At 38.7% G+C, this 10,000-nt stretch overlaps 1 long non-coding RNA gene across 1 annotated transcript in view; it reads left to right on the forward strand.

The window, feature by feature from the left end:
* LOC135091390 (uncharacterized) overlaps positions 1-6,422 on the forward strand; it is an 8,466-nt gene extending 2,044 nt beyond the window's left edge. Inside the window, exon 2 of the long non-coding RNA XR_010262486.1 lies at positions 5,292-6,422. This is a non-coding gene — a long non-coding RNA (uncharacterized LOC135091390). The remainder of the gene's footprint in view (positions 1-5,291) is intronic.
* The last annotated feature ends 3,578 nt before the right edge of the window (positions 6,423-10,000 follow it).

Consider the following 10,000-nt stretch of genomic DNA (forward strand, 5'->3'; position numbering starts at 1 on the left):
AAATAATAAAACAATAATAATGATAATAATAATAATAATAATGATAATAATAATAATAATAATAATAATAATAATAATAATAATAATAATAATGATAATAATAATAATAATGAAATGTAGAAAAGTAATAATAATGGCTCGTATTAAAGTAATAGTAATAATAATAATAATAATAATGAAATGTAGAAAAGTAATAATAATGGCTGGTATTAAAGTAATAGTAGTAGTAGTAGTAGTAGCAGTAGTAGTAGTAGTAGTAGTAGTAGTAGTAGAATATAACGTTAAAATTACTATTATCATTATCATTACCATTCAGTATTACATCATCCAATTCATTATTATTATTACCATAATTAATATTGCCATCATCATCATCATCATTATCATCATCATTATCATCGTCATCACAGTAATCATTAAATGCGTTTCTCCTGCCAACCTCCACGTTCGTTCTCGTTGGTGGTTGTGACAAAAATCCTTCATTACACACCTATTTTGCGTCACGCGCCGAGCACCCCACACCTGCTGCTGCTGCTGTTGTTGTTGTTGTTGTTGTTGTTGTTGTTGTTGTATTCATTGTCATCATTCTCACCATCACTGTCTCGCTTTTAACGTTCTGAACAATAAAAATAAAATGAAAAATGTAATAATAATAATAATAATAATAATAATAATAATAATAATAATAATAATAATAATAATAACAACAACAACAATAACAAGAGCATTACAATATCAAGTAAAGCATCATCCCATTCATCCCCGTCACTACCCATCACTGTCATTACTTCCCACACCCCATCACCACTTCCCAACGATGTACGCCTTCGACCCCATTCACCATTCCTTCCCCTTCTTCCCACCATTCCCCCCATCATCCCCAACGTCTCCCCAACCAATCCCCACACAAAAACTCGCAGGGGAAGAAATTCTATATACTCCCCATTATTTTCCAATCCCAAATATTCCCCATCACGCCCCATCACCTCCCCAAACAATGACATTCTTACCCTTCTCCCCACCATTCCCCATCATCCTCAATGCCTTCCACACCAATCCCCACGTAAAAAGTCGTTGGGGAGAAATCTAAGTGACCATTTCTTTCTCCTCTCCTCCCCAACATTCCCCATCATTCCCCACCGCCGCCCAAAACACTCCCTACCCTAACAGTCGCGGGGGAAGGAACCCAGTGAGCATTCCTTCCCCATTCCCCTCCAAATTTCTTAACTAATCCCCACCTCGTTGACCGTTGAGGGAAGAAAGCCTTTTATCATCATTACCATTCCTTCCCCTCTCCTCCCCATCACTCCCCAAAGTAACCGCGAACTTTATAATCGTCAAACTTATGAATACAGCGGCCATTTCTTCCCCTTCCCTTCCCCATCACTCCCCAATGTCTTCCCCATCTAATCCCCATGTAAACTGTAAACTAGGAATCTAGCGAATATTCCCTCCTCTTCTCCCCATCATTCCCCAACTAATCCCCAACTAATCCCCACTTAATTGTTTGGGAAGCGCGCTAGTGAGGCCCCGCAAGGACTTTACCGCACCGCCGCGCCGCCATTCCCAGCCTTCCCCACCGCCGCTCCCCGCTGGTCCGTGTTACCTGTTCGCGGTGATTACAGGTGCTACGCGTTCCTAATGACTCCTATTACGGTAACCTTCACCTGAAATGCGTGTTTGTTGTGTGTGTGTGTGTGTGTGTGTGTGTGTGTGTGTGTGTGTGTGTTTTGATTTTTTGTTTGTTTTTTGACGTTGTTTTTTTGTGTGTGTTTGGGTTTGGTTTTGTCAGTTTGTTGTTGTTGTTGTTGTTATTGTTTACGTGTTTTTGTTTTCATTATCTTATGTTTTCTTGTTTGGTTATATAGTTTGTAGTGAAAACATTTTTATTTTTGTTTTGAGGTACTACTACTACTACTACTACTACTACTACTACTACTACTACTTTCACAATTATTTGAACATTATTATCAACAGACGTATCAGTAGTAGTAGTAGTAGTACTAGTAGTATTAGTAGTAGTAGTAGTAGTAGTAGTAGTATTGTTTATTGGTGTAATGGTGGTGGTGGTGGTGGTGGTGGTAATGGTGGATGTTGGTAATTAAAAATAGAGGCGAGGATATAAATCACAAATATATTATGACCGACATACTGAGGCAATATAACACACACACACACACACACACACACACACACACACACACACACACACACACACACACACACACACACAGTCATTGAGATAGAGGTGAAAGAGGACAGGTGTGTAATGGGGGCGTCAGATATGGAGACAGGTAAAAGAGATGATTATAGGCAGGTATAGAGGGGCAGATATGGAAAGACAGATGTGGAAGGAGTTGTGGGGGACAGGTGTGGAAGGGAACAGATGTGGGGACAGGGGTGGGGGGACAGGTGTGGGGAGCAGGTGTTTGGAGTAAAAATCTGTGGAGAAAAGCAACACTTCTCGTTTTTCTACTTTTCCTGTTTTCTTCTACTTTTCTTCATTCTTTCCATCTTCTTTATTATTTCATCTTCTCTTTTTTTTATTCCATTTGTCAATTTTCATTTTTTTCCTTTTCTTACCTATTTCCTCGTTTTTTTAATTTTCTTTCTTGTTTTCCTTATTTTTATTCTCCTTTCATTCCGTCTTTCTTCTCCTCCCTTCTCCCCTCTTCCTCCAATATCTCCTCCTTATTTCCATTCCTTTTCTACATACGATAATAATAATAATAATAATAAAAAAAAAAAAAAAAAAAAAAAAATAATAATAATAATAATAATAATAATAATAATAATAACACAACAAAATACACTCAACAAAAACAACATTAATACACGTACACTCAAAGCAATACACAAGAGCAAAATTAATAAAACAAATCGGCTACACACACACACACACACACACACACACACACACACGTAAAAAATAAAATATATACACCACGTTTGGACAACTATTATGAATTTTAGCCCTGATAAAACACAGAGAGAGAGAGAGAGAGAGAGAGAGAGAGAGAGAGAGAGAGAGAGAGAGAGAGAGAGAGAGAGAGAGAGAGAGAGAGAGAGAGAGAGAGAGAGAGAGAGAGAGAGAGAGAGAGAATGTATATGAATTAGTGTTCCGAAAACATTAACAAAATTCACGAGAAATGGAGCGAAGTAATGTGTGTGTGTGTGTGTGTGTGTGTGTGTGTGTGTGTGTGTGTGTGTGTGTGTGTGTGTGTGTGTGTGTGTGTGTGTGTGTGTGTGTGTGTTTAATTAATATCAGACAGACAAACACTGCGAGGGTCAAAAATTAATAACTGGTGTTTAATGCGGTTATCTGCGAGTGTGTGTGTGTGTGTGTGTGTGTGTGTGTGTGTGTGTGTGTGTGTGTGTGTGTGTGTGTGTGTACGTCCCCACCCACCCTTGATGAAGATTCACATACAAACGAATAAAGCTACGACTCACACACACACACACACACACACACACACACACACACACACACACACACACACACACACACACACGTTATATCATGCTGTTAGTGGACACTGAATATAATTGTTTTGTGTTGTTTGAAAATATGATGAAACTGCGGGGCTGAGAGAGAGAGAGAGAGAGAGAGAGAGAGAGAGAGAGAGAGAGAGAGAGAGAGAGAGAGAGAGAGAGAGAGAGAGAGAGAGAGAGAGAGAGAGAGAGAGAGAGAGAGAGAGAGAGAGAGAGAGAGAGAGAAATATGAAGGAGAGGAACGAAGAAAAATAAGCTAGGTAGATAAGAAAACTGAGAGAGAGAGAGAGAGAGAGAGAGAGAGAGAGAGAGAGAGAGAGAGAGAGAGAGAGAGAGAGAGAGAGAGAGAGAGAGAGAGAGAGAGAGAGCAAAACAAAAGACCTTCACCAACAAAAACAATTAATAATCTACAAAACACACACACACACACACACACACACACACACACACACACACACAGGGACAGACCAGTAAATAAATAAATGAATGAATGAATGAATGAATGAATGAATGAATGAATGCAGAAGTGAATAATTGAGTAAACACGTGGTTCATTAATCCCTCGCCCCGCAGCCAAACAACTAAATGAATAAATAAACAAACACATAAATAAACTGCAAACATGAAGTGGGGGGATAGAAGGGGGGTTGATGTTCCTCCCCCCACCTTCCCCCCCCCAAAAAAAAACTGACCCTGCTGATCATTACGAAAAAGAAATATTAAATCAGACCGCCCCATCCCCTCTCTCTCTCTCTACCCTCTTTCCTCCTTCCCCCCTTTTCCTCCCTCCTCCCCTTCCCCTCCCCTCACCCTATGCTCTCCCCCCTTCCCCTCTCTTGTTCAGAAAAAAATTGTTGGGGACGGACAATTATGAAATGCTACGTTACATTTTCATATTCCGTGTTATTTGTTGGTATTATGAAATGTGTAAGTTTGTGTGTGTGTGTGTGTGTGTGTGTGTGTGTGTGTGTGTGTGTGTGTGTGTGTGTGTGTGTGTGTGTGTGTGTGTGTGTGTGTGTGTGTGTGTGTGTGTGTGTGTGTGTGTGTGTGTGATACGTGCACACTACGTATATATCCACAGTATACATCGACATACATACGAACGTACATGTATTTGTTGAATCGATACATTTTTTTTTTCTTATCATTATCCTCAATCATTATTATTATTACTATTATTATTATTATTATTATTATTATTATTGTTATTATTTATACTAACATTTTATAATCATCACTGCCATTACTATTACTAATACAACAACAACAACTACTACTACTACTACAACCGCAATATTTTTTTTTAATTCTCACCATCCTTCAGTTACTGTCACACACACACACACACACACACACACACACACACAATTTCCTCGAACACCCATTCCAGTACTTCTCGTTCTCTCCTCTTCCCCTTTCCCCTTTCTCCCATCCCCTTCTTTACCTTCCTCCTGCTAGTGTGTTGGGGAGGTGGGGGGGCGACAAGCAGAGGGCAAGGGAGTAATTATATGTAAACAGCCGCCGCCAGAGGGCTGTTGGGCGCCTCAGAATCAGCTGTTTAATTAAAAAATGAATTTCCTTTCTTTTTCTCCCGTGTTCCTTATTTTTTTCCGCTTTTTTCCCCTTTTTCTCGTTCTTTTCATGGATTCTTTTTCTTTCTTTTCATGATTTCGTTATTTTCTTGTGTTATTTAGGACTCTCTCTCTCTCTCTCTCTCTCTCTCTCTCTCTCTCTCTCTCTCTCTCTCTCTCTCTCTCTCTCAGTATTTACATTCATTAATTTCACTTTTTATTCTTCAGATCTGCGAGGCTTCACTGTTTCAAAAGCAAGAATGATGCATCGACAATAGGCCTCACTGGAGCTTCGATGGACGCAGCATGAAGAGCCGAGTGAAGCACAGGACGGAACAGTGAAGCAGTGAATCAAGCAGTGAGTGACCCAGTGATCGAAAATTACTGTGATAATGAAAAAAAAAAAAAAAGTATATAAAAATCTGGTTGGGTAACTACGAGGCACCGAGTGAAGCAGTGAAGCAGTGAATGAACCAGTGAGTGAACCAGTGATCGAATATGACTAACAATGACTAAATAAGAAAGAAAATAAAGAAAAAAGTTTGTTGTTTTAAATTTTGCAATGAAATTTTTAAGATTCAGTTCTGTTTCTTAGTGAAGCATTTACTTGAAACAGTGAAGCAGTGTTTTGCAGTGAACTGTTACAGAAAATTACAATTTCCATTCGCGTAAAATGTAAAAATACAATGATCGCAATGATGACAAAGAATTATATTGACGAAAATCATGACAAGAAATAATAATGCTGACAAGGTAGTGCATTCATGCTGTCCTTCATCAATTCATCAATCAACAAATACTAAATGACGGTGAATGACAGATGAGTGAATGAAACAGTGATTTTCTAATTTTGTTTAAGAAGTGAGAAAAAAATGGATAAAAAAACTACAAATTTCAGGAAACATTATACAAAGGTAACCTCTGAGACCTTTAACCAGAGCTATGCGTCCCTTTAAAACCTGTAAAAAAAAAAAAAATAAATAAATAAATAAATAAAAATAAAAAAATAAAAATAATATTAAATTTTTGCTTTAAAAATTTTCGTCTAACATTACACATGATTAAATCATGAAAATTAAAAGATGAATATTAATATGAAAAGTACATATTAATTGATTGTGTGTTTTCTTTTAAATATTGAATGTCTTAATTTAATTTAAAAACCTCAAAAGAATATTTTACATATTTAAAACACATCCCTGTAATCGGGTAAAATTTTTGATTCATTTTTTTTTCTCTCTTTTTTAAGGTTAAAAAAATTAAGAAAATTTTGCGATTAAAAAATTTTCCTTCAAAATTACAAATGTTTAATCATGAAATGTAGAAGAAGAATACTGATATAAAAAATATTATATCAACTGATGAAAGTGTGTTTTTTACTGTCTAAATATCTTTTAAAAGTGGAATATGGTTATTGGCTACCCACCACTCGTAACAACTCGACTGACTGCTTCACACGTCCACAACGACTCTTCTGTAACCAACAAATCCCTATTACCACAGAGAATTTCGGAGATTGATTGATTGATTGATTTTTTTCCATTAAAACCTGGACCTGTGAAAAAATTCTGCGATTAAAAATTTTCCTCTAAGATTATACATTATTAAATCATGAAAAGTAGAACAATATGAAAGTAGAACAATATGAAAACTATATCAATCGATATTTTTTTTTGTCCTAATATTGTTCAAAAGTGAAATATGGTTCTTATCTACTCACAACTCGTAAGAATTCGAAAGAATAATTTACATATGTACAATAGAATTTCTTCCTTGTTTCGTTACTTACAAAAAAAAAAAAAAAATCCTGAAAAAAAAAAAAATGTTTGATGAGAATTTCTTGCAAAGTATCGATTAAATCAATATAATTAATAAATAATTAGTAAGCTAGTTACATATGAATGAATTAAGGAGTGAATTAAATCAATACAAAAATATTTTAAAAAGACTAAATGCCGTCAGATTTCTTTTCACCAAGTCGCAAAAATACACTTGAAAATAATACCAACGATAAACAAAAAAAATAAAATAATAATAATAATAAATAAATAAATAAATAAATAACAGAAAAGTACTGCCTTCCTTGTGGCAATGTCCATTAAAAGAGAAAACTAAATTAAATATTACAATAATGTCGCCAATTTAGCAGACACAGAATCAGGAAAATCTACAAGGAAGAAAAATATTGAATAAAAAATGGGAAAAAAACAGAGATTACTAATAAGGGGAAACAAACCGGAAGGGGAAAGAAATACCATAAGAGGAATAAAAAGGAAAATAAAACGAGAGGGGAGAAAAGTCGACGGGAAGAGAAAAGAAATAATGGATGCTGTTAATAAAAGTCAGAGAGAGAGAGAGAGAGAGAGAGAGAGAGAGAGAGAGAGAGAGAGAGAGAGAGAGAGAGAGAGAGAGAGAGAGAGAGAGAGAGAGAGAGAGAGAGAGAGAGAGAGAGAGAGCAAGACGCCCCTGTTATAACGTTACCCACAACGCTGTCGCCGTAACACAATTTACAAATCAGACAATTTAATCCCAAACCGCCCACCTCAGCCACGGCGCCGGCGGTGGTGACGGTGGTGATGGTGGTGATAGTGGTGATGGTGGCGGTGGTGGTATGGTGGTGGTGAAAGACGTAATGATATGAGAAACAGAAATTACTTAAAAAAATAATTGATCTATCCAAGAGAATCTGAATAGGTGGTGGTGGTGGTGGTGGTGGTGGTGGTGGTGGTGGTGGTGGTGGTGGTGGCGACGGTGTAATAATTAAAGAAACAAATTACCTAATGAAAAAAAAATACCTATCTAAAAAATCCTAATTAATTTCATCAGTCCTGAACAGAAGAACAGACAAGGCACACCGCATCTCACTATAGGAACGAAGATACAGAGAGAGAGAGAGAGAGAGAGAGAGTTTTTCTGTCCCCCTTGCCTCGCCCTCTACGATACAGTGGAGGCAGGGAACAGTACTCTAGTAAAAGGGGCGTGCAGAGACTGGCCGGGCCGCGTCCACCACCACAAGGAACCGGAACCAGAATGACCTGTATTTAACCATCAATTATCAGGTCATTTCATTTTATCTACAAGGGATAGAAATAACTGGAGGAAACTCGTACATGTCGCCCTTACACTGTAGGGAAAACGCCAAAAGTGAAGAAGATCAAGAAAAGAAAAACAAGAACAAGAATAAGAATAAGAATAAAAAGAACAAGATGATGATGATGATGATGATGACTTAATTTTATCAGCCCATTATTCAATTTCTGCAAGGGTGAACGGCAATTCCTGTCACTTTCCGGAGGCAATATACAAGTTTTCTTTTATTTATCTATTTTTTTTTTTTATTCAGCAACTGTATTAAAATTTCCAAGCATTTTTGTCTGTTCCCATAATTACGAGACGCTTCCATCACCACCACCGAAGCCAGTCCCAGCACATCCACCCATCCACCCAACACTTCCACCCTGAGCCACACACCCACACAACCCCCACTAATCCCACCCAGTGCCACCCAAACAAGCACAACCACCCACCCACTTAACAATTTCCATGTACTCAGTCACACACACACACACACACACACACACACACACACACACACACACACACACACACCATTTACCACTACCCACTTAACTACCACTACCCACCCACCTGTCTCCCATCACTTCCCCTGTCAGTGCCACCCCCCACCAGTGCCAGGTAGGTGCAGCACAGGAGTGTCGTGTCCCAGTCGTTGGTGCGTCGCGGGACACTTTAACGCGGCGCAATCTCCCTCGGGCGTCCCCTGATCTACAATTCGGCGCGGTCTGGAAGAATGAATGGACATCTGCATATTATAACTGAATATTCAGCAAATTTTCCTCTCAATCGGCACGCGACGAGCGGAGCCTGAGGGGTAGCGATCGGGACACGGCCCGCTTCACCCCGCGCTGTGTTCCTTTTTAATATATATACAGGCAGGCAGGCAGGCAGGCAGGCAGCGGCGGTGTGTGAGAGAGAGAGAGAGAGAGAGAGAGAGAGAGAGAGAGAGAGAGAGAGAGAGAGAGAGAGAGAGAGAGAGAGAGAGAGAGAGAGAGAGAGAGAGAGAGAGAGAGAGAGAGAGAGAGAGAGAGAGAGAGAGAGAGAAATTAGGATACCTCTTTTCTTTTTAATCGTGTAATCTATTTCTTCAATTTTTTTTTGTTTTTCTTTGCCTTTTCAGAGAGAGAGAGAGAGAGAGAGAGAGAGAGAGAACCTGTCATTCAGTCTTTTTAATTGTTGGTGACCTAATCTTTAATTTGTTCTTAAGAATGTTTTATTTTCTCTACTTTTCAGAGAGAGAGAGAGAGAGAGAGAGAGAGAGAGAGAGAGAGAGAGAGAGAGAGAGAGAGAGAGAGAGAGAGAGAGAGAGAGAGAGAGAGAGAGAGCAAAACGACATTCAAGAATTTTCTTTTTTTAATCATGCGCAATCTTCTTAAAACTGCCGTCAGGAATTTTCTTTTTTTTCCATCTTTTTTTCACTATTTTCTCCAAGTCTCGTTCATTTGTTCCTTTATTTACTTCCTTTCTTCCTCTATCTTGTTTATCACTATCTTGATCACACTAATCTTTACCAATATTTTGTCCTTATGTGCGCAACCTTGACTGTGTGTGTGTGTGTGTGTGTGTGTGTGTGTGTGTGTGTGTGTGTGTGTGTGTGTGTGTGTGTGTGTGTGTGTGTGTGTGTGTGTGTGTCCCTAATTCCATCCGATATTCAAATTATGTACGCTAAAAGGGAGCGCAGACCCCCAAAAGTGAAGGTTGAGGGACCAGCCATTCTGGGAACGAAAGGAAGGGGAAGAGGAATGGGAAGAGAAAGGGGTGACGAGGGGATGAGGAAGGGAAGGGGAAGAGGGAGGGGAGGGGAATGGGAGGATGAGGATGGGAATAGATGAGGAGGGAAAGGGAAGGAAGGGGGAAAG

The sequence above is a fragment of the Scylla paramamosain genome, chromosome 37 (assembly GCF_035594125.1).
Source record: "Scylla paramamosain isolate STU-SP2022 chromosome 37, ASM3559412v1, whole genome shotgun sequence".
In the NCBI taxonomy this organism is placed as follows: Eukaryota; Metazoa; Arthropoda; class Malacostraca; order Decapoda; family Portunidae; genus Scylla; species Scylla paramamosain.